The sequence below is a fragment of the Oryx dammah genome, unplaced genomic scaffold (genome assembly GCF_014754425.2).
Source record: "Oryx dammah isolate SB20612 unplaced genomic scaffold, SCBI_Odam_1.1 HiC_scaffold_7, whole genome shotgun sequence".
NCBI classification, from domain to species: Eukaryota; Metazoa; Chordata; class Mammalia; order Artiodactyla; family Bovidae; genus Oryx; species Oryx dammah.
This window is the reverse complement of record NW_024070191.1, coordinates 17698863-17724940: the sequence shown is the minus strand read 5'-3', so window position 1 is coordinate 17724940 and position 26078 is coordinate 17698863. Positions and strand designations below refer to the sequence as shown.

At 39.7% G+C, this 26078-nt stretch overlaps 1 non-coding gene across 1 annotated transcript; it reads right to left on the bottom strand.

Annotated features, from left to right (window-relative positions):
• Positions 1-24296: 24296 nt before the first annotated feature.
• TRNAG-CCC lies at positions 24297-24369 on the bottom strand. The gene has a single exon. It is a non-coding gene; the product is annotated as a tRNA-Gly (tRNA).
• Between the last annotated feature and the right edge of the window lie 1709 nt (positions 24370-26078).

Genomic DNA, 26078 nt, shown 5'->3' with positions numbered 1-26078 from the left:
GTCTCTTAAACAGATTGGAAAATGGAAATGGAGAAGAGTGAAATAACTCACTTAATTTCATACTTTTAAAAATTGTGGGATCTAAATTTCTCATGTCAGATGCTACCTTTGAGTGTCTTCAGCAATCTGTTCTTTCCTGTCTTCTTGTATTTGAACTAGATTCTCTTTATGCTTAAAACGTGGTTTCATCCTCCTTCTCCACCTCCTAATCCCCTCTGAAACTTGGAGAGATTCCACCTTCTTCAGGAAGCCATCACAACATCTCTGAATTAGAGGGCCGTGTTTCCATGGCACCCTCTTCCTATCCCTAAATCACATTTCACTTTTTGAATTTCGTTTCCTCCCCACTCGGTATGCTTTAACACCTGGCAGAGGGTTTGGTGTGGAGTAGACCTTAAGTATGTATTTGTTGATTGATTTAAGGTTGTTGTAGCAGTAGCTAGCTGTTATGCTTCATCCATGTTCTTTTTTTTCACTTGCTGACATTTTTCTTGAGTTTCTAAGTAATTTGCTCCCTGTTTCTAGTAAGACACTTTTCAAAATTCTTGAAATCCTCATCAAACATCATGAATTTTGCTTCTCTGTCCTCTGGCAATTTCCATGTGAGAAATATATAGAAACATACATAGCCTTGGGTATTTCTATACTTCCACAAAATACCTTTTTAGGGCTAAATAATGGAACTTCATTTTCAAAGTCTTTGTTGGAATTTTTACATGATCAAAGGCTGCTTGATATAATCAAGTTGTATTTAACTACTTGGCTTCACATTTGATTTTCTTCTTTCCTATTTTTAATCAGCTTCTCTGAAGAAAAGGAAAACATTCTTTCAGGCTATTACCAAAACAAAGATAATTCAAAGGTGAATTTCAGATTTGTGAGTCCCTAATACAAGGCTTGTTTTCAGCTCAGCTTGGGGCAAAAATCAATGAAAAACTGTCCAATTGTTAATAGAGTCGGGCTATAAAACATAATTCAATGAATATAACAACTAGACTTGAATTTTATGTTATATAATGGGTGGTGTAAAGGATGAAGGAAAAGGAAAGAGAAATGCGGCAAAGGAAATAGAGAAAAAGAGAAAAGATAAGAAAAAGAAAGAGGAATAAATGAGGACAGTTGAATAGAGAGACAAAGAGTCAGAGGAAGAGAGAAAGAGGGGTGCAGGCAGGGTGCTGAGAATAAGGTGCCAGGTGATTGATTGGTCAGTATATCAAGTGTGAGGAATGGCCTCTGGTGTTGACTTGGCCCCTGGCCTGCAGTCTATTACATATATTCCCACTCTGCTTTGAAACGATTAATTCTGGCCCATATTCACAGGTAATTCACTGCTCTTCATTCTTTAAATTTCAGAGATGCTACCCTGAGTGGGATGTCATAATAATCCCACAGAGTATAAATTAGTCATGAGCAGCAGTGTCAGTGATGAAACATTAATTTGAGGTCCAAGTGAAATCAAAGGAAAGGTTACATCTACCTAGGTACATGAGGCTTCCTATTCTGACTCAGAGACCCTTACAGTTGGAGTTCATTGATCATTTGGAAAAGAAGCCATCTCTGAATTCAGTACATATCTGAAAAGCATAAATGAAATGACATTTCTACAAATTGCTGCCAGTAAAATGCTGAATGAACATTGAGAGAATTAATGTGCCTTCAACAGTGAGAAGTTCAACCTTCACTGTCCTGAGCATCAGACCTAAATAGGGGTTATTTCAGCTGTGTGACTGCTGGTTGTGTTCCTTGAGTTATGGTTGATTGCTAAGTCACTGTCCTTGCAAATTATTCTGGCAGCATACCGTGCAGTGACAGTCTGAATCTAACCCATCTATCAGGCTACAGGGCCCAATTTTCCTTTCTGATTTTCTTGGCAGACTTTGGGTTCCCTTAAGGAAACTATAGCACTTGCTATTCTTGGGAGATTATTAGAGGTAGGTAGTCAATCTAGTTATCCCTGAGATATCTGACAGTATGCCATTTACGTGCTTGAAATTTTTTATTTCCTTAATTTGGTAGAGTAAGATCCAAGTAGCAAGAACAGATGTGTGGTGATGAATTTTAGTGTTGTTATTTATTTTATGAACATTAGATAACTATATTATAAACATATATACTTAAACATATTCTAGAAATCTATTTACTTATATTCTAAATATATATTCTTCTCATATATATGTTCTCATATATATTCAAATGCCCTAAGTATACTGTGCTTCTAGTAACTACAGGGATAGGTAATGTAGTAGCAAGAGCATGATCTTTGGAATTGGCTAGATGAAGAATGTGAGGCTAAGTGATTTCTCTACAAATATAGTGCCAGAAGTGAAGAGGTGCAGTTTTATCTTGGAATTTGTGTGTGCGTGCTCAGTTGCTCAGTTGTATCCAACCCTTTGTGACCCATGGACTGTAGCCCACCAGGCTCCTCTGTCTCTGGAATTTTCCAGACAATATTTGAGTGGGTTGCCATTTCCTTCTCCAGGGGGTTTTCCCGACTCAGGTATTAAACCTGAGTCTCCAGCATATCTTGCAATATCTGGATTTAAAGCTAATATTCTAAATTACTATTTGTCTATTTTAGAAGCCAATTCTGAAGGTTTTGAAGGCTATGGAAAAATTAAAAATAATATTTACAAAGGATATAAAATAATGACTAACACACAGGGGACATTCAATATGTAATAGTTTTCCTTATTATTGTTCTATTATATATTTTTTAAAGAATAAAGCTGAAGGAAAAAGATTCTGAGTGAATAGTGATATACAAAATTGATGACTTAAAGCAGATGATTTTATTTTCTTGGGCTCCAAAGTCTCTATGGGCAGTGACTGTAGCCACAAAATTATAAGATGCTTGTTCCTCAGAAGAAAAGCTATGACAAACCTAGACAGCATATTAAAAAGCAGAGACATCACTTTGCTGACATAGGTCCATTTAGGCAAAGCTATGGTTTTTCCAGTAGTCATATGAGGATGTGAGAGCTGGACCACAAAGAAAGCTGAGTGTTGAAGAATTCATACTTTCAAACTGTTGTTCTAGAGAAGAATCTTGAAACTCCCTTGAGAATTTCAACAACAAAAATAAAGCTGATCAGGCTATTTTAGCTTCATTTATTCACAATTCTAATACATTATCTAGGTTCTGAGTCCACTGATAAGCAGCAAATTAAGACTGTTTAAAAAAAAACAATAAGTATGAGAATTGATAGTTGAAAGCATGAAAAAGACAAAATTGTAAAATTAAGCACATTAACAAAAACATAGCAGAACAAAACCAAAATCAGCCTACTGGGATTATTTCATTTAGGAGGACAATAAAATTATTAATTCAGCTGGTCTTGAGGAATACTTTGATATAACAATTTGCTTTGATTAATCATCTGTAGCTTTTCTTATAGTGTGGTTTGCTGCTAATGAATTATTTCTGCTTTCATGTGTCTGGAAAACTATAATATACCTTCATTTCTAAAGGATATTTTTACTGAACAGAGGAGTTTAGGTTGATTTTTTTCAGTCTGTTTGCAAGGTTTTGCTCCACAGACTTCTCACTTGCACTTTTCAATGAGAAATCCGCTCTCACCCTTATCTTTGTGCCTCTGCACATTGTGGATAATTCTTATTGACCTGCTTTCAGGTTTGCTACTGTTTTCTTCTGCAGTATCTAATCTGCTGTTATTCCCTTTTGGTGTATTTTTTAACCTTAAAAAGTGCAGTTTTTTTATCCCTAGAAGTTCAATTTTGGCCTTTTAAGTAGCTCTCATGGCTCTATTCAACTTTTTAAACATATGGAATGAAAAGATAATGACTATTTCAATGTTCTTTCCTAGTAATTATAACATCTACATAACTTCTGGGTTGGTTTCAATTAATTTGATTTTTGTCTTCACTATAAGATGTATTTTTGTGTTTCTTTGCCACCTGGTAATTTTTGATTGAATGTTAGATGTTGTAAATTTTATATTTTAGGGTACTGAATAATTTTATCAATACTTTTGAACTTTGTCCTGGGACACAGTTACTTTGTTTAAAAAAGGTTTATTCTTTTCAGATCATGCTTTCAAGACTTGTTATGTGAGAACAGAGCAATGCTTAGTTTGGGGATAATTGACACCCGTTACTGAGACACACACCTTCTCAGTTTTCTATCTAATAATCCATAAATCATGAGTTTTCTATTCTAGATGGTAGGAAAAGACAATGTTCCCACTGATTTTCCCTTGAATCATTTTTTTTTTTAATTGGAGGATAATTGCTTTACAGAATTTTGTGGTTTTCTGTCCTACATCAGCAAGAATCAGCCGTAGGTACACCCATGCCGCTCCGTCCTCCCCTCTCCCTCCCCCTCCCACCCCTCTAGGTTGTCACAGAGCCCCTGTTTGAGTTCCCTGAGTCATACAGCAAATTCCCATTGGCTATCTAATTTACATATGATAATGTAAGTTTCCATGTTACTCTCTCCATACATCTCACTCTCTCCCTCCTCCCCTCCTGCCGTGTCCATGTCTGTTCTCTCTGCCTGTTTCTCCACCGCCCATATTCTTTTGGGTAGTTCTTTTGTCTTAAGTCATGTAATTTCCTTACATGAATGCACTAATCAGTATTCTGCTGAATACTCTAGGGGTGTGCACGCATGCCAGCTCACCTCATTTGTGTCCGACTCTTTGCAACCCTATGGACTGTATACTGCCAGGCTTCTCTGTCCATCGGATTCTCCAGGTAAGAATACTGGAGTGGGTTGCCGTGCCCTCCACCAAGGGATCTTCCTGACCCAGGGATTGAACCTGCATGTGTTGTTTCCTGCACTGGCACGTGTGTCACCCGGGAAGCCCGAGTATGTGTATAGTGTCCTTCTGCCCTTAACTCCCAGGCTGATAAACTCCTGTGAGGGCCACTAATAGCCTTTTGTGTCTTGAAGCGCACACAGTAACCACCTTGTAGCTCAGTACTTTTTAATTTTTAAAATGAAGCATCAAGAATAACTGTTGCTGACCTGCATTCTGTGACCTTCACAGGTTCCAGAGAGATTTCATCTGTGCTTTTTCTTCTAAAGCTTATGCAGAGATTATCAGCACAGGTGTATGTGGAACTGGTGTTTTCTTGAATCTAGTTGACAGAGAAACCAGTATCCATGATTAGGGGAAGAAGAGGAAACTATTTATGTCATCGAGAATTATCTGCCAGTGTTATTGACGAGTCCTTGGGACACTGTGGGCCACTGTAGCTGTCTACCTGACTCACCCACCACCAGTTAAATCGTGAACAATTATGTTGTTTTTCTTGATGTGAAGTACTTGATATTACTTGCCTTTTAGACATACTCCCAGTCTCCTTGTATCTAGAATAATAGGTGCAGTGTTTCTGTTAGTTTATAAACAAATTCATGTGAACTTGTGACTGTCCATGAAGACAATGCATGGGGAATACTAATTGCATGCTATCTAACATAGATGATTAGTCCCACTGGTGGATTTGGAATGCTGTGTGGACAGAGACTGCATCTTTATTCCTTTCGGTAGTCTAGTTATTGCTAATAACTTTATTACAGTGAAGGGCTTCCCTGGTGGCTCAGATGGTAAAGAATCTGCCTGCAGTGGGGGAGATGCAGGTTTGATCCCTGGGTTGGGAAGATCCCCTGGAGAAGAGAATGGCTGCCCACTCTAGTATTCTTGCCTGGAGAATCCCATGCACAGAGGAGCCTGGCAGGCTACAGTCCATGGGGTTGCAAAGAGCTGGACGTAACTGAGTGACTAACATAACATATAGTACAGTGAACAGATACATTTGTGGATTGTGGGCACACCCAAGCAGGATATCAATGCTGGTAATGTTTCTTGAAAGAAATACCACATAGTACACCTAAATATTATTAAGGAGTAGGACTAAATACATAATTGCTGGGCCCACTGACAAATGAAGAACTGATGCTTCATTCAAAGCATTGGGAGTCCTTCACTGGGAGGACTGATGTTGAAGCTGAAGCTCCAAAACTCTGCCCACCTGATGTGAAGAGCTGAATCATTGAAAAAGACCCTGATGCTGGGAAAGATTGAGGGCAGGAGGAGAAGGGGACGACAGAGGATGAGATGGTTGAATGGCATCACTGGCTTGATGGACATGAGTTTGAGTGAAAGACAGGGAAGCCTGGAGTACTGCAGTTTGTGGGGTCCTAAAGAGTTGGACATGGCTTAGTGACTGAACAACAACTATGAGGACAAATGAAAAAGTGAGTCAGCTTGTTAAAAAAAAATATGAAGAATTTCAAGACAGTGACAGAAAAGCATTAAGCCAAGTGCTGGGTTCTATGTGACTGTATATGTCACACACCTTTGAAACTAGCCCTGTTAAGGACTGTAGGAAATAGAACCCAATTTCAAGGGCAAAGAACAAAGACAAACCAAATAGTACCACTCAAGGTTTTCAGTTGTCTAGGACTGGAGAACTTAGTATTTTTTCCAAAGAAGAAACCTATTAAGGTTAGTTTGAAAGGAGTGATTGCCATATGCTATATACCACTGGTCTAATTAAATTTGCTATACTTAATTCTATCATTATGAAAAGTTAGTAGTTGAAGTCTTAGACTTTAAAAGTAGAACTGTGGATATTGTAAGGACAAGCATTGAGCTTTGTATTTGGAGAGACATTGACCTAATATTTCACTGCTGATTGAATATGCTGTGGCTGTTTGAGCATCTTGAATTATTAGCATTACTTTTATACTTCAGTTTTGAATACTTCCAAAGTTATGCAAAAACTTAAAGCCTTAAGCTTAAATTAAATACTATGGTTAAGACTATTAACTTGAATGTATAAAACTAAGCTCCTTAAAATATCACATAAGAAATATATTTGCTTTGGGGGAACTGAATAATTTTCTGGGAACACATCTTTCATTTGTTTGATTTTAAAAAAGCATTCATATATGAATTAATAAGCCATAAAATTTTGATTTACAATCTCTAAAAGCCATAGTAATACCATCTACAAAACTGTCAAGTTGCATTTTGGGCTGTCCTTCTCCTTCCATTTTTTTTCCTTCTTTTCTTTCAAAGGATTTAAATGCAATTGGGATTATAAAAATCACATTAAGATTGAAAGACTGTAGAATAAGTTTCACTTGGGGTGCTTGTTAAAAAATGCAATTTCTGGGATTTCATTTCAAATCTGTTCAGTGAGACTCTGCAGGCGGACTCCTAGAATCTGCATTTTTTACGCTTTCCAGATGTTTCTTACGCACACTAAAGTTTGAAGACCACTGCCCTCAAGTTTTAATTGTCATTAAAAAGAACTTTTAATGGATACAGCCATCATTTCATATTATTGATTGATAGAACCTGCTTCAAGTATACAATCACTAAAATACATAGCCTTATGCACTGAGATACACAGATGTGTTGCCTTGCTGGAGAGAAGGAAAGTCAAAGCTCTAGACTGCGTCATGTCTTAAGCTCAGCTGTGATATTTGATGACTGGCTAAACCTAAAAGCCAGGAAAAATGTGTGTCTTCGATTCCCACCACCCTCTGACACCACCTCACTGTCTCGAGGTTAATCTGTATATAGGAATGCTTTATTGCTGCTCCCTGAATGTCTATAGAAAGACATGGGTTACAAAGTCAGGCGCTGCAGACTTCCGTAGGCTTCTCATCCGGAGTCAGTGACAAAGCGCTGGATCAGGCAGCGCTCGCCACTGATTTAATTTGATCTTTCCAGAGAGGATTAAAAATATTGTTCTCACCCCAGTGAGAATGCTGCTGCTAAGTTTCAATATGTCAGAGGCTTTTTCATTTTTCCAATGCCAGTGCTGGCTAGGATGGTAAGTGACAACGCTGCCCTATTTGCATTATCTTCCTTAGCCTGCACATTTTTCAACCGTGTCAAAGAAGAGGTGATTTGAAGGGAAACTCATGGAGAATACAAGAAGGGCTCTCAGCCCGTGCTCTGCAGGACTGGGAACAGAGCTGAACGTGCCTGCAGGGATGAGTAAAGCCTTTTATTGTGGGCTACCTGCCCCTCACCGCCATGCGATTTTGTACACTGCCAGCGATGCCACCACTTTGCCTTGAAATCAGAGGCCTCGGTTATAAATTTTATAACAGTCGCCAAAAGTGGAGCTTCACTTAGTGTGTGCCTGATTTAAAGATAATTAATATTGTATTGATCATGTCATGTTTGTAAAAACCCTGTACTCATCAAAGTGTCTGCAGACACATCATTTCATTTAATTCTTGCCCAAATCCTCTTAGGCATACAAAGCAGATACTATTATTCATGTCATGGAAGAGGAAAGAGAGACTCAAAAGCTAATTAGTGGAGTCAGCATAGGGCCCTCAATTAAAAAAAAATTTTTTTTGTCCATTTTTGCTGTTCTTCCAGTGGATTTTTTTTTTTTTTTTTGCTGTTTTGATCCTCATTGCACTGTACATGCTCAGTTGCCCCGTGGGATGTGGGATCCTAGTTCCCCAATCAGGGATCAAACCCATGTTCCCTACATTGAAAGGCAGATTCTCAACCACTGAGCCACCAGGCAAGTCCCAAGGGCGCTCAATTTTTGAACTTTAAGATGAACAAGTAACTCATATCTCTGAGAAGAAAATAGGTGTACACGGTACATCTGGTTTCTTTTTTTAAAAGTGTGGTTTTTTGGGTTTTGTTTGTTTCCTTAGATCATGCTGTTAGTGTACTGTTGGCTATATTCAGCTCTGAATGTAGCTGATCAAGACACTGTCACTCCTTCTCACTCTGGGGGTTATGGGTGATATTCTTCCAGAATTTAAAATGTATTTTGGTTATAAGTGTGTCCTGGGGTGCAACGTTCATTGCTCTCATTTGTTATAAGTACATTATCAGCGTGTTATTAGCCATTATGTTCCAAGACTCGCTGGACATGAACTTGAGCAAACTCCAGGAGGTAGTGAAGGACAGTGAAGCCTGGCGTGCTGCAGTCCATGGGGTCGCAAAGAGTCGGACATGACTTAGCAATGAACAACGTGCTCCAAGATGCAAGATGACGTGTGGATTTTTAAAAGTCCTACCTGCTGATCTGATTGGCTAGTGTTCCAGTCCTCCTCTGTTTATAGCTCTGTAACCCCTGGGATATTCTGACAGACCCTTGTATGTTTCTTGTCCAGAGTAAAATAGTGACAGTACAGGACGCTGTGTCGGATCTTATTAGGCATTAAAATTCGAATACCTCATGCTTGTGACAAAGATGATAACAGGCACTGAAAATTCCACAATAGGAATCTATTCTCACAAGGAAGATTGTAATGAGCATGGGAAGAGCTGCAGAGGGAACCCATTCTCATTATGTTCTGAAGCCCAATTTCCTGCCTTCAGCTTGAACTGTGGTGTCTGGGCTCCTTAATCAAGAATGTTCTATTTGGGGAAATAACACAGCTAGCAGAAAACATAAATTCTGCTCTGAGCACCTATCCTGTAGGAGAAACTGTTTCTTCATTCAATTAACCAAACTGTAATTAAAAAATAAACTCATTTAAGAAGCCTCATTATAGAAGATAAATGTGTATTTGTGTGTGTATTATGATTGTGACTAATTAAAAATTAACTGATTTAGTACATTTGGGGCAAAGAAGTGTTCCCATCACCTTTCTCTAATTGCAGTATTTACAAATGACCTGAACTGTATGTTTCTGCCCAGATTATTTTGCTGTATGATCGTAATGCTTCCTCCTGTGATTAGAGAGAGTTCATAAGTATTGAAACAAAAACTATTTTGTTAGCTTTCTTGTTGTTGTTAAGACTGCTTTAGGTATTTTACTTTTTCCATTTCTGTCTTAAAAAGGGTTTACTGCTACGAATAATGGCTTACATCACTCCAGGCAATAGTAAGGCATATTGTCTTTTCTATTTTACTCTCACTGTGATTTGAGAAGTGGACCAACCAGATGTGCTTCTGAGTTAGTTGGTGTCCTTTTGAAGCTACCAGCATGGGTATGTTTTCCGATTACAAATGTGATAAAGTATTAAAAAACGCAACCAATGACAAACCCAACAGGCAATGCCAAACCGAAGGAGATTCTGTCTGTCCCACAACTTCAGAAGTTGGATCTTTGCCACACCTTCTGGGAAGATAGGACTTCCCTGGGAGCTCTGTAGTTAAAGAATCCACCTGGGATGCAGGAAGCCTGGGTTCAATCCCTGGGTCGGGAAGATCCTCTGGAGAAGGAACTGGCAACCCACTCCAGTACTCTTGCCTGGGAAATCCCAGGGACCGAGGAGCCTGGTGGACTACAGTCCATGGTGTCACAAGAGTCAGACACGACTTAGTGATTAAACCACCACCAGGGCAGATAATGCAGTCAGAGCAGAGCCTCTTTGAAGGTCCCTGGACCTGATGATAATGAAGAGTCACAAAGCGAGATCATGGGTATCTCAGATACTATAGATCCTGATGTTATGAGAGGAGTATTTCATCCAAACATGGCTAAGAAGACCAAATCTGAGTTGGCAGTTTTAGAAATCCCATCTCATATATGACGTCTTTTCTGACATGTTTTCCCAAACTGGAATATTTCTGCTGGCTAGTTTCCGTGGCTTCCTCTCTTCAGACTATTCTTCATTGACTGCACATTCCCAGTGCATCCTTACTAAAATGTCAGCTGATGTAGGTATTTTTTTCTAGTACATGCAGCTCTCAGTATAACTTCTGTGTAAGTATTTATTGAGGAGAAAAGTCATGAAGAGGGTAGATGACTGGAGCTCGGGAAAGAACTGGTGCTGGCTGTTGAGTTAGGGAGTGTGAGGAGGAGGAAAAGGGCTTTGAGCACAAGGTGAGTGAGACAGCATGCGTGGGCTGAAGAGAGAAGCATGGAAGCTTCGAAAGAGAGGTTTGGTTTAGGGTGCTGACATTTGCATAAAAAAATTGCACAGGCGTGGGGAGGGTGATGACAGAAGGTGGGAAGAATGCGATATTTGGGTGGAAAATAGCACTGAGAAACTGGCTCATCCCTTAGCTATAGTGGAGGGCACACACTCTGCCACATCACTGGGAGGTCACTGGATCCGTGGATCTTGAGCAGTCCTGTTCATATGATGTGATTCTATGGCTTTTCCTGATTATTGATCTCCAGAGTTCTAAAAGCAAAGAGAGACAGAGGTCACAGTGAAATCAATATTTCCATTATGAGATAAGAAAATCTCATAAGGGGAACCTACACAGATGAATTTGTATACAACCAAACCTAGACTTAAGAATCTTTTGAAGATAGTACTAGGATTATGTCCCCAGTTTTTAAGCTTCTTTCTTTATTTCACTTTGATTTATATTTGCTCTCTACAATTTTATCCCTCCTTGAAGTAAAACTGGACAATAGTATGTTATAAATGTAGAATCAACAGATATTTAAATCATCTTTTCAATGGCTATCATTTAGAGTGAAATTAAATGATCAGATAGTTACTTGGTCTTTACTGGCAAAATTGCTTTAGAACCCAAGAATCATGACAATTAATCCATACATTGTCTATTGAATCCTATCAAAGTCTTGATTTTATTCAAAGGGAGGAAGAGAAAAATAAAGAGCATTATGGAGGGAGGAAAGAAATGAAGAGAACAGTAGAGTCACTGCAATAACTTCACTTTATTCCATTCTGTACATGCCCTGAATTAGTACGGACTAATAATATATTGATTTGTCTGATAACATAGCATTCTGTATTTTAACCCAACCTTAAATTATACATGCTCTTCTACTACCACTAACTAGAACTAGTATGAAATAGGAACAGTTGAGCTCAGCACCTTTCTGTGGCTTTTAAATCTTGGGAGTTGTTCTTACTTTGATTTAATGTAACAACCTTAATTCATCTTTGGTGTTCTTACCCAACTAGTGGAAGAACATGTATTCATCTGGAAACCTTAGGGAAGATCTAATTGGAGACATGCCTATACTTTTTTTTAGTTGAAAAATTGGAAACATTATCTCCTACATTGATAAATTTATATTCAGTTCATACTGATTGATGTTCAGTGAACATAAAATTGATCAGTTTATCTTTGCAGCATTAAAAAACCCTGTTATTCTGTTCTTCCAATTTCCAGTTTTATTCTGAAGGTAGACAAAGAGCATTTTCTTCCTTTTTTAAATTTGAGTTTAGTAACTTTCAAGGCCCTAAGTTTATTGGCATAATTTAATGGAAAAATTTATGCTTCAAAGCATTCATTTTTCTTTCTAAGCTTTGTGGTTTCCAATTTCTCAACTGCTAGGTGGCTTTTAGTTTACAGGGCAGAACAGAATCCTCAACTTTTAAATTCCCTTAATAAACTATAAGCCAAGGACACGATCTCATCCTTATTCATGTCTTTGTGATTGTCGAAATGCAGTTACTCTTACATGTATTTATCTTAATAGCAAGCTTAAGCATAAATTGTCCTCTTTTTTTGACTAATTTGTTCCAAAATTTATTAAGCCTGAGTGCAAATAAAACAACAGTTAAACAATAGCTTTTTTTCACATTAAACTTTTATTTTGTATTGGAATATAGCTGATTAACAATGTTGTGACAGCTTCCGGTATATAACAGAGCAACTCAGCCATACATACACATGTGTCCATTTTCCCCCAAACACCCTCTCATCCAGGCTGCACATCACATTGAGCAGAGTTCTCTGTGTTCTACAGGAGGTCCTTGTGGGTTATCCATTTTCAGTATAGCAGTGTGTACCCATCCTCCCCAACACCCTAATTATCCCTCCCCCTCATTTTTCTCCCAGGCGGCCGTAAGTTCTGTTTCTGTTTTGTAGGATCTTCCTGACCCAGGGATTGAACCCAGCTCTTTTGCATTGCAGGAGGATTTTTTACCAGCTGAGCCACCAGGGAAGACCTTCTTCCTCTTTAATACCAGCCAAACTTCATGGCATGGTCTGGGTATTCTATAATTGACCACACTGTACAAAGATTAACCTGAAATTATTTTCTTGTCAATGACAGGAAGGTCATTTAAGCTAATATTTGCAACTTTACAGAATGTACATGATAAAATATGATTTGGGGCAGGATTCTGGTTGATGTGTTACCTCTCTGTTTGTTACATGGCATGATATACTTTCAAGTTTGAATTATCCTTTAATTTTAAGACTTCATCTTAAAGATGCAAAAATAAGAATTAGTTTAGGAAGAATAGGTGGCTTGCATAGCTATTTCATGGCAGAAACGGTATTCAACCCAAGTTGATTTATCTGTGGTCCTATGTCAGATAAAAGTCTTTTTGATAACTCAGAAAATATTAAGACTCCAGCTCCAAGGAATATTTGATTTCTATTTTGAAATGTACACCACTTTGGCAGGGCTACTCTAGAGGTGCTATATATACCGTCTTCTGCCTGTCACTGCTACCTTAGGTTCGAGTGGCTTGTGTTCATAATAACTACATTTCACCCAGAAGCCAATTTTTTTGGAAATATTATACAGGCCATGGTTCCATCCAGTTTTGAAGCATGCTGAATGTAGGTAGCTATATTTATTGTAACAATTGAAAGGAGAACACCATGACAATAAAAGTCTTCCATAAGTAGGACACTATTTCATCTGATTTAGAATTGTGTAAGTTAGAAAGATTTCTCTAACCTTTCTAAAAAGAAGTCCTAGAAAAGAATGAGTTCTTTTTTTCCCAATGATTTCTAAGTAATGACTGTAAATATGCATGTGATTTTGGAACATATAAGAATATTCCTAGTATTTTGTTGTTGTGGTTCAGTTGCTAAATCATGTCTAACTCCTTGTGACCCCATGGATGTCCCTCTTTTGGACCAGCATCACATTTTCTTTCTTTCACTTTTTGTTCTTTTCCCTTTAAGATGGGTGAAAAGAAGACCTATACAATATTTCATGCTTATACCAAGACACATATACTTTTTTCCCCCTCCCTTTTTCCAAGACAGTATATTGTTCCATAGGAGTTAGTGTGGTACAGAAAGTGGAAAGGAAAAAGAAAGACCTGATCTTTGTTTATTTTTCTGCTGCTTTTGACTTTAGTGAGATGTGAAATCACTCTTGGGCTTTAGTGTTCAGAAGCGTCATCTGGGCCTTGTTAAAAGCATGTTCCTAAATCTGGCTCTCCAAGGTCTGTTCTTTCTGGAAACGCGCTGGGTGATCATGCCCGTGGCTCCTGGGCCTTCTAAAGAGTGCCATCCGGGAGTCTGAGTGCCCTTAGAAAGGAAGGAGGTTGCTGGAGGTGCTTTCATGACTCTTTCCTTGCCCAGTGACAATGTTCTCAGTGACTTGGAATTTCATATTTTTCCTTTCTTTCTTCAGATGTTAAATCTTTGTGGGTGAATCTTTAAAAGATGACTGGGGAAAATGCAAATATATTGAGCATTCATTCACACGTCAAAGAAGAAGATTTCTTGGCAATCCAAGAGGAGATCCAGATGCTTTTTTTTTTTTTTTTTCCTCTCCCATTCTGTCCACTGTGGAGGATACCCAATGGCTGCTGGCAGTACTGCATGAGGAGAAATATCCCAGTCTTCCTTTCCTTTACATGTCAGTCTCTTGTCTGGGTTTCCCATTTGCTGAATCCAGTCAGAGGTAAGCAGCTTCTGAACCAGCTGAGCCCCGGAAACACAGCTGGCAGGAGTCACGTGCTGGGATACAGAGCAAAGCCTGTGAAGACAGAGAGAGAGAGGCACGAACTGGATCTGAGGGCCAACAGGCCACGACCTGGCGAATCTTCTCGGCCTGAGAGAGAATTGGGCTTCCCAGGTGCCTCAGTGGTAGAGAATCCCCCTGCCGATGCAGGAGAAGTGGGTTCCATCTCTGGGTCAGGAAGGTCCCCTGGAGGAGGAAATGGCAACCCATCCCAGTATTCTTGCCTGGGGAATCCCATGGACAGAGGAGCCTGGTGGGCTATAGTCCACTGGGGTTGGAAAGAGTCAGACATGACTGAGCGACTGAGGACACACACTGAGAGAGAATCAGGACAAGCACATTGTCTAGAGTGAGTGCACACACAGAGAAAACAGAGCCGCAGGGGTCTGAAGATCCAAGTCCATCCAAAGTAGTGGAGGCTGGGCACTGTTCTCAGAGTCAGAACTGAAGACCACCCACAGGGGCTCTTTCTATTTCGGTAGTCTAAGATTCCCAGAAGAGCAGGAACTTTGTCACTGGGTGGCCTCATTCCACCTGAGCACAGGCATTTTTGAATAGAAATGGCTCGGCTTAGACATCAAGTAGAGACAATGCCTCAGCACTGCCATGCCTGGCACCACGCCCCCCCAGCCGCCCCCCCGCGCTGTATCCCCAGTTCCCGTCTGGGGTCTATTTGGAATGTCTGGCTCTCATTGCCAGTGTGATTGGAATGCAGCAGAAAGCTAGGACTGGCTCCCTTGGAGATGTTAAAAAAATAAGCTACCAACAATTGCATTAACTGTGTAAGAATAAAAAAATTAGGGCAGATGGGCCTTGGTGACTGTTTATTTTCTATGGAGTAATAAACTCTGTTCGTGTTTTCAGACTGTCCTCTGGACAATAAGAGAGTAAATTTGCAGTCAGGTGATGACTAAAGAATTTGGACCGTTTCTTTCCAAGTACCAGGCTCTTTAAGGGCCAGCATCAAATGAAATTTGGGATGTATACGTGAAGCTAAGTGACTATTATAAACGTCATAGTCTGCACGAGGCTCCATAAATTCACACCATGGAGAGCTGTCTAAAGGGATTTTCACTTTCCCTTCACATGGACTTGAAAGGCGCTTTACTAGTCTGCAGCCAGTCGGGAGGCCCCGGCCAGAGCAGACAAGCTGTGTGCGGCCAATACCTGGCCACCGACTTTCCCAGGAACCCTGAGGACTTCTGATGCGACAATAGGAACTGGCCCACATAACATTTCCTGAGAATAAGCTTGGTTTTAACTTCATTTCTTGGTTAAGACGTTCTTGTGTTTCAGACAGGTGTAACCTTTCCCTTCTGGCTAACTTTGGGAGATCGGTCATTGGTTTTTTTGTCAGCCTTGTTTTTTAAAAAATCTACATATTGCTTCCCCTGTTCAATCCATCCGTTTACACTTGAAAAGGTCATGTTTCTCTCAGCAGGAAACCTTGGAGAAATCCTTCACTATGATTTATCTTATGTTACATGCTCTGATAAGAGACTCCTAGGAAGCAAGGCCCATTAGTTCCTAGTATGTTCATTACCCCAATGTCCAGTGTGACATAAGTACCGATGGTTGAGTTTGGCGTATTCTCTTGGATGATTTAAAGGGAGTAAAGGCAATGACCGGTTTTCATGCAGCGGCTTATATGGTTCAGACAGGTGAGTTACAAGAGAGTCTCCCCTTGTAGGTGCTAGAATGTCAGTGATAGCTCTTACATTCAAATGTGCCCCTCCAATATTGGTATAAAGATAAGCATGCTTCCAAATATTTAGTATTTTATCATCTTCATAGTCTGTGGCGGTTTTAAAAACCTATTAGTATGTTACAAACAATAACCCTTTTCTTAGCCCTTTTCCCACTAAACCTCTTCAGGATGTTAATCATTATTGACATGATAAAGAAAGTCTAGATACCATTTTTAAAAAACACGGCATTTCAAAATAATATTCAGTGAATTTCAGAGCAATTAAATGTCTACAGTATTCAACTCTGAACTATTTTTAGTGGAAAGGCCAGGCAGCTCGAGGGGAAAAGCCAAATATGATGTTAAATAGTTTGTTTTCATGTCTGGGATGACATTTTGAGGGAGACCAGTTTTGGGAGACAAATCATGTATGATTTGTCTGTGATAAGGACATAATACGTTATTATATGCAAAACATTTATGACACCCATTCAATTGTAAAATATTATTTTTTCCATTCTATATCTCAAAAATTTTAAATATATCAAGTGTATTTATTTAGTTCCCTCTAACTAAGTGAACCAGGGCTTCCCTTGCAGCTCAGTTGGTAAAGAATCTGCTTGCAATGCAGGAGACCTGGTTTCAATCCCTGGGCTGGGACAATCCCCTGGAGAAGGAAATGGCAATCCACTCCAGTATTCTTGCCTGGGAATCCCATGGACAGAGTAGCCTGGCGGGCTACAGTCCATGGGTTGAAAGAGTTGGGCATAAATTAGCAACTAAGCCACCACCAAATAAGTGAAAAATATTAGTCACTCAGTCATGTCCAACTCTTTGTGACCCCTTGGACTGTAGCCTGCCAGGTTCCTCTGTCCCTGGAATTTTCCAGGCAAGAATGCTGGAGTGGGTTGCCATTTCCTTCTCCAGGGGATCTTCCCAACTGAGATTGAATGTGAGTCTCCTTCATGGCAGGCAGAGTCTTAAATTCTTATCTCAAATGTTAATTTCAGCCAAGAACGTTTACTCAAGAAACACTGTATGTCTCCAATGTATAAAGTCCTAGGTTGGTTGCTAAGAATGTACCAGTGAACAAGACAGAAAGTCTTCCTCTCAGAATGCCCAAGTGTGGTGGGTTTCCTGGCACTAAATTCTGCTAATGGGACTGTCAGTTCAGTTCAGTCGCTCAGTCATGTCCAACCCTTTCAACCCCATGAATCGCAGCACGCCAGGCCTCCCTGTCCAGCACCAACTCCCAGAGTTCACTCGAACTCACATCCATTGAGTTGGTGATGCCATCCAGCCATCTCATCCTCGGTCATCCCCTTCTCCTCCTGCCCCCAATCCCTCCCAGCATCAGAGTCTTTTCCAATGAGTCAACTCTTCGCATGAAGTGACCAAAGTACTGAAGTTTCAGCTTTAGCATCAGTCCTTCCAAGGAACACCCAGGACTGACCTCCTTTAGAATGGACTGGTTGGATCCCCTTGCAGTCCAAGGGACTCTCAAGAGTCTTCTCGGCGCTCAGCCTTCTTCACAGTCCAACTCTCACATCCATACATGACCACTGGAAAAACCATAGCCTTGACTAGACGGACCTTAGTCTGCAAAGTAATGTCTCTGCTTTTGAATATACTATCTAGGTTGGTCATAACTTTCCTTCCAAGCAGTAAGCGTCTTTTAATTTCATGGCTGCAGTCACCATCTGCAGTGATTTTGGAGCCCCCCCAAAATAAAGTCTGACACTGTTTCCCCATCTATTTCCCATGAAGTGATGGGACCAGATGCATGATCTTCGTTTTCTGAATGTTGAGCTTTAAGCCAACTTTTCCACTCTCCTCTTTCACTTTCATCAAGAGGCTTTTTAGTTCCTCTTCACTTTCTGCCATAAGGGTGGTGTAATCTGCATATCTGAGGTTATTGATATTTCTTCCAGCAATCTTGATTCCAGCTTGTGCTTCTTCCAGCCCAGCGTTTCTCATGATGTACTCTGCATAGAAGTTAAATAAGCAGGGTGACAATATACAGCCTTGACATACTCCTTTTCCTATTTGGAACCAGTCTGTTGTTCCATGTCCAGTTCTAACTGTTTCTTCCTGACCTGCATATAGGTTTCTCAAGAGCCAGATCAGGTGGTCTGGTATTCCTATCTCTTTCAGAATCTTCCACAGTTGATTGTGATTCACACAGACAAAGGCTTTGGCATAGTCAATAAAGCAGAAATAGATGTTTTTCTGTAACTCTCTCGCTTTTTCAATGATCCAGCGGATGTTGGCAGTTTGATCTCTGGTTCCTCTGCCTTTTCAAAAACCAGGTTGAACATCTGGAAGTTCATAGTTAATGTACTGCTGGAGAATTTTGAGCATTACTTTACTAGCGCGTGAGATGAGTGCAATTGTGCAATAGTTTGAGCATTATTTGGCATTGCCTTTCTTTGGGATTGGAATGAAAACTGACCTTTTCCAGTCCTGTGGCCACTGCTGAGTTTTCCACATTTACTGGCATATTGAGTGCAGCACTTTCACAGCCTCATCTTTCAGGATTTGAAATAGCTCCACTGGAATTCCATCACCTCCACTAGCTTTGTTCGTAGTGATGCTTTCTAAGGCCCACTTGACTTCACATTCCAGGATGTCTGGCTCTAGGTGAGTGATCATACCATCATGATTATCTTGGTTGTGAAGATATTTTTTGTACAGTTCTTCTGTGTATTCTTGCCACCTCTTCTTAATATCTTCTGCTTCTGTTAGTGGGACTGTAGAGAAGCTTATTAAGGGGTAGAAGATAATTGTTTAAAATCAAGTTCAGGTGTGTGTGGTACACCTAAACACATCTCTGCCCTGGCTTTCGACTTGAGTGATTTTTCCAGTTGCACAGATAGATTTGACCTGCTGCCCCTAGAGTCCATTTCCCCACAGCTGGCTTTAAACAAGGCGTGAAGTTGTAAGGCTGTTTAGCACTTGGCTTGATCTCAAGTCTATAATAAGGGCTTCAATATAAGAACTAGAACTGAAACTAGAACCTGAGTCTTACCCCTGGGGCTAAAACCATCAGTGTTAATAAGCCATATAAATTACACTGAAGGACTGGAGAAAGAAATGGAAGGAAATCAGATTATCATATCATGAGGCCTGGTAATCAGGGCATTTTGGCTTCATGTGGTCAGTGTTTCTGAAATGCTTACATAATCTTCACTCATGGTTGTTCCTCTTTACTCTGTAGACCAGCACCTATATGTCTTTAGTTATTATTGTTTGTATTTGTAGATTTTGTGTTAGTATTGCTTCCTTAACCATGACAATAACTGAAGAGGATATCAGGATCTGTTAATAACTGATGCTTGCTGCTGCTGCTGCTAAGTCGCTTCAGTCATGTCTGACTCTGTGTGACCCCATAGACGGCAGCCCACCAGGCTCCCCCTCCCTGGGATTCTCCAGGCCAGAACACTGGAGTGGGTTGCCATTTCCTTCTCCAATGCATGAAAGTGAAAAGTGAAAGTGAAGTTGCTCAGTCGTGTCTGACTCTTAGCGACCCCATGGACTGCAGCCCACCAGGCTCCTCCGTCCATGGGAGTTTCCAGGCAAGAGTACTGAAGTGGGGTGCCATTGCCTTCTCCAACTGATAGTTAGAGCTTATCATTTTCAAAATATATTTTTAAAATTACTTAACTATAAGGAAATTTTGCCAGAAAGATTTCAGATTAGTTTGCACTTTAGGAAAATTATTCGGTCCTCTGAATGGTAGGAGGGACATTTCTTCTTAGTTATTCTCAGACAATTAAAATGTATATTATTATTTATGCATATTATGCTGAACTAAATATAAGGGGAAGAAGTCTTTTATTACCTAGTAATTTATGGACTTTGAAATAGATTTTGAAGTAGCTTTAGGGGTATCATCTTGGTTGGTTTATTGATATTTGATGATCCTGACTACCTTTCTCTGAGGGAAATCATTTGACCTTCTCTCCTCATTTCCCACCCCACCCTTCCTTGAAGGTCACATGGTGTCATAGAATAGGATTGGAATAGTGTCTGGAACCTTGCATTTTAGTCTGATCTATATATTTGCTTATTGAAAATCTATAAACATCTTTGATTTAAATCTCCCCATTGAGAGCCCAGCCTGTGATGTTCTGTGATGACATAGGGGATGGGATGGGGAGTGGGGTGGGAGGGAGACTCAAGAGGGAAGGGATATGTATTATATATATATTTATATAATCACTGATTCACATTGGCAGAAACCAATACAACCTTGTAAAGCAATTATCTTCCAATTAAAAAAAATAATTAAAAAAATTTCCCTATTGTTGCACTGAAACCTAGAGTACAAACTCATGCAACTCACAAAGTCTCAAATGGGAGAACTGATATATATGAAAAGATTTCTAACCCTACAGAATATTTAATATATGTAAGGTATTCTAATCACTAGACTCTGGCCTAATACAAGGTCTTCTCTACATGTGGAAAAATATCCATATGGTGCAAAAAAGCACACAGCAGAAGGTTTCTCTGTCTGCTGTTTCCTAGTTTTTCAGTCTCCCAATTTCACTTCCTGGAGGCAGCTGCTCTTCCTGGTAAGTTCTGGAGACCCTCTGGGTAACTGACAAAGCAAGAGATTTTCCTAAGCACATTTAATAGACCTAGGGCCTACTTCTAGGAGAATACACTTTTGTATTTAGTAGGTCATAGTTCTCAGTGTGTGATATTGCTCAAGATTTAAGGAATGCATCAGAATCATTTTTCCTGTTTCAAGTAGGAAAGAGTGGAAAGCCGCCTGCTGTGAGCTTGCTGAACCGGTGTATTTCTCAGGTATGTGTTGAAGTTCATGGAGCAGCACCTAAAGAGATGGAAGTAATGCTACACGGGAATATGGCCTTTCAGCAACACACACAATTTCACACCACATGTTATTAGTTCTTGTAAAAGCTGCTGCCTCTCTTTCTCATTTCTAGATCACTGGATGACGGCTTTGGCAGAAACAAATAGCAGGTGGGATGACACGTATTTGTGGATTTTAGGTTAGAGCTTGACTTTAGCATATTCCTGTGTCTCTTTTTTCAGACTTGCCTTCCTTTCAGGGGCTCAACACCTCTTGTTAACATAATGATTAGATTCAAGGCCTGCAATTTAGTCAAGATGGAGTCACGGGTCAGTGGGCCCCTATTATCACAGCTGGGGTTGCAGTCCCACGTTGACTGTTCCAGAACAGCGAGTGTATTCATCTCAGCTGTGCCATCCTGGGCAATGTCAAACACCCCTCACATTCTTTCCCAGGGAGCCAGTTCTCTTAGGTTTCTTTGTTTTTTTTTGTTTTTTTTTTAAACTATTTCAGGGTCCATGAGGGATATGTCAAATGTCTCCTAGATCTTTTACCCTTTAATTTGTCCATTTTTTGCCTTAGAGGTCAATTCCAACTGGATATGATCCTAACAGCTGAATATGACCAGGGACCAGGTTTAGAGGGACCAAGAGGGGAAATTTTAAAGGCAATATTTTCACTGCCCATCAGTAAGAGTCAATTGTATTCATTATTACTTCTCATAACATTCTACTTCAAACAATGAAGAAAGCCTCTCTCTCAAATGTTTATGTCACCTAAGGCTGACAGAGACACTTGCTTGGGATTTTGGCCTTGAAAACTAGCTCATCTTTGGGAAAAATAATTAAGTCTTGCTGATGAACAAGTAAAAAAAAAAAAAGGATAATCAGGTTCATTATTTCAACACAAATAATGGAATTAAAAACTCTGCAGACCTTTGGATAGACTTAGAAATCTTAGGGTTGCAGGTATTGGCTCAAGATAATATTTTGCTAAAGTATTATGTCTCTTTTCTTGAGAATCAACATTCTGAAATAATCATATGGTGAAAGAATTCCCAATAGAGAAACTTAAAACAGTATGAGCACAAAATATGGTTGAGAGCCTAAGGTCTTGAGTGAAACTATGAGTAATTTTTCAGTTTATGAAAACCAATAAAGTAGCAGAGTGATTGTGAAAACATTTCACACGTATTAAATTAACGGGTACAGTATGATTGACTTCTATTTATTATCCAACAATCACTAGAGAATTTTCAGACTCTCCTTATGTAGTTTCAGAAACGTGACTGGAATTAATTTTACTGTGATACAGACATGATGTACGCCGAGTTAAATTTTTCCTCTCTAGCTGGCCATTCATCGCCATAGTGATTCCACAATTCTGAGATGATGACTTCTGCCCTCTTTACTTGTCTGGCACCGTCTTGGCTTCAGAGACATAAAATAACTTGGACTTTTGAGATGAATAATGTTGGTCCAGTTGAATAGCTATTTCTCTACCATCTTCTCAAATAGACAAGGTTGTATTGCTTTAGTTTCATTGTAATGCCCTTCTGACCCTCCTGCACACAGATACTGCTGTGCTGTTTTAAGGAAAAGGATTATCATGCTCCCACATAACTTTGCCTTTTTCAAAGCTGTATTCCAGGTATCTTTACTCTTGCTTGTTCATCCTCATCCATTCAATGCTACTTCCCTTTTTTCTTCCCAACTTCCATCTGGCTTCTTATTTTAAAACTATCTCATTCAGAATAAACAAAATTGTGATACTGCTACATTTCATAAATGGATACAAAAGTATTGTCAAGTTTATCAGGGATTTGTGGAAGAGAAACAAAAATAATAATAAAACATATTGTTTATTTAGTGCTGACTGTCAGACAAACACATATTATCCCCTTTAATTTTTTTCAATAATCCAGTATGACAGATGACATACTGGTTTTCAAGGGAAGGTAGGTAACTTATCAGGGTTACACAGATAATAAGTAGGAAGTTAGAACCCAAGAATCCATACTTTGGGCACCATGCTATACTATATTTATTGACCTGTTTCAAAGAATATCAAATAATGAGGGATCTAAGTATGGAATATTTGTCTATAAATAACTTCTATGATCTGTGCCATGTTGAATACTCTTGCCTGGAGAATTTCATGGACAGAGAAGCCTGGTGGGCTACAGGTCATGGGATTGCAAAGAGTTGGACACAACTGAGTGACTAACACAAGGTCATGAATATTCTCCCCTATGTTTTCTTCTACAACAAGATTTTCCCAAACTTCTACAAGATTTTCCCAAACTTTCTTGGTTTATGGAACCTTTAATATGTTAGTAATTTTTTTCAGAGAGCTCCTAGGCCAAAAGAAACACCTAACAATTCTGTTTATTAAGTAGGTAGGTACAAACAACTTAGAGCTTCCCAGGTGGTTCATTGGTAAAGAATCCTCCTGTCAATGCGGGAGATATAGGAGACGCAGGTTCGATCCCTGGGTTGGGAAGATCCCCTGGAGGAGGAAATGATCACCCACTCTTACTTGGGAAATCTCATGGACAGAGGAGCCTGGCAGGCTGTTGTCCATAGGGTCACAAAGAGTCAGACATGACTTACTGACTGAGGATGCATGAACCAAACAATAAGGATTTATGTTCCAAATCACATGTGTGTGTGGTGTGCTCAGTTGCTCAGTGGTATCTGACTCTTTATGATCCTGTGGACTGCAGCCTGCCAGGCTCTTCTGTCTATGGGGGTTCTCAGGCAAGGATACTGGAGTGGGTTGCCATTTCCTCCTCCCGGGGATCTTCCCTGACCCAGAAATTGAACCTGCAACTCCTGTCTCTGCACTGGCAGGTGGGTTCTTTACCACCACCCCACCTGGGAAGCCCATGTCCTAAATCATAGCATGTGTTTGAAGCAATAATATAAATTAACTAAAGGAAAAATAGTATTTCTATTTTATTATTCAATACCCTAATTATTTACTAGTGGGGTTTATGCCTATTACCGTTCAGAACTCCTCAAATCTTGGAAACTTATTGGACACCAATACCTTCATACTCTATCCATGTTAATTTTCACACAATACTTATGTTTTTTGTTGTTCTTTTTTAAAATTTATTTATTTGGCTATGCTGAGTCTTAGTTGTGGCATGGAAACTCTTAGTTGCAGCATGTGGGATCTAGTTCCCTGACCAGGGATTGAACCTAGGTCCCCTGCATTGGGAACACAGAGTCTTAGCCACTGGACCACCAGGGAAGTCCCAATAGCTACCACTGAGCACCTGGTTTTGCAAAGGTATGGGTGGAATAAAATATAGCACAATGTAACACTGAGAACATGAGTGCCTTGAGTCGGTAGTTTGTGAAAGGTCTGACAGAAGTTTGTATTACTGTTTCTCTCACCAATGTAAAATATCTGATGGCATTTGAGCTTGCTGCAGACCCCCAAGGCACCTTGACAAACAATCTAATTCTATAAGATTTATTGTTTAACATTTCACATTTATGTTTATAATCCCTCTCAAATTAATCTTTGTGCACAGTGTGAGCTGAGTACCACAGTTCTTTTTTATTCTTGTTCTTTAAGACTGTCCTGACTTTTTATCCTGGTTTTGATCCTTTGCATCTGCACCTACATTTCAAGATTCATGTGTGATATTCCACTGTGGAAATAACTCTTGTTTCAAGTGCAGTGAGACCTGTCTGTGACTATTGTCAGGTTATATGTCTGGGGGAAGGTGGGGGGATTTCATTTGCTCTTTCATACGTTCCCTTCCTCCCCTTTGTGGTGATAGCTCTGCTCCTTCAGTGTGTTTGAGGGCAGTGTAGGGAGGAGGAAAATGGAAAACAGCTTAATTAACCAAGAAGGATGCAGTCTTCTTGTGGGCTGGTTATGGCTCTTCACCATGGCTCAGTGAGTGTTGGTTGGGCTTTGGGGCACATGGGTGGAAGGGACCTGAAAGCTGGTTCTCACCCTGGGACATGTGTATGGACTCTCCAGAGGCCACCTGGGGAGGAGGACCTCCTGTCTGACCTTCTCAATGCTCCCCTCCACCTTGGCATATTCTGCTGCTCTTATTTTTACCTCTCCCTACACACCACTATCATCTTGGTGCCAGAATCCTTTATCTAAAGGAATGTCTTGAGTGGAATGTTGGCAAGAATCCTCAAACCCAGCTACTTAGTATGGCTCTATCTTTCTTACAGAGTACTCACGTTGTCCTGTCATCTCCATCTACTCTCAGATTCTCTTTTCCCAAACAGGATAACACAGAGTGACTGGCAAATACTCTGGCTAAGTGACGTGTAGCCTGAGAATAAGATGCCAGTTTCCTCTTCTTGCCTGCATCACTGTTTTTACGGTTGATGCTCACTCTCTGTCTTTGTGGTGGAAGAAGGTGAAGAATTTCTCCACAAGCACTTTATTTTAACAACAAGTTCCAGTGACAAGTTCATGCCTTCACCTTTATTGACTATACAATGGTGATTATTGTTGGGGCCATTCTGAGCAGGCATTTCTCAGTAAATTAGGCAAACTGTTGGCAGAATTTGAACTCTGTGTGGCCATTAGTGACTTTGGTTTTTAGTTTTGGGTCTCAGATGTAATTCCCCTCCTTTAAGAAAAACAGCAATGACAACTAATAATAATAATTCCATGGCCTCTTGTTTAGGCTAGTTTTTTTTTGTTCTAAAATCTAAAAGAACTAAAGAATAGTCTTAAACTTGTCTCTAAAACCTGCTTATCTATTTTTAAAAAAGAATGTATTCTTTTTCCAGCTTCATACAAGATTAATAAAGCAACAAATGAGACCAAGATATTGAAATTCAAGAAATATGTATAAAGGTTTACTATGAGTTCAGCACCATTCCATCTTCTAAATCTGTACGTGAATATATCTGATTTTATGCAAACAAAGTTTAGAAATTAGGCATTATTTTTACTGAAGAAAATGAAGATGCTGAGAA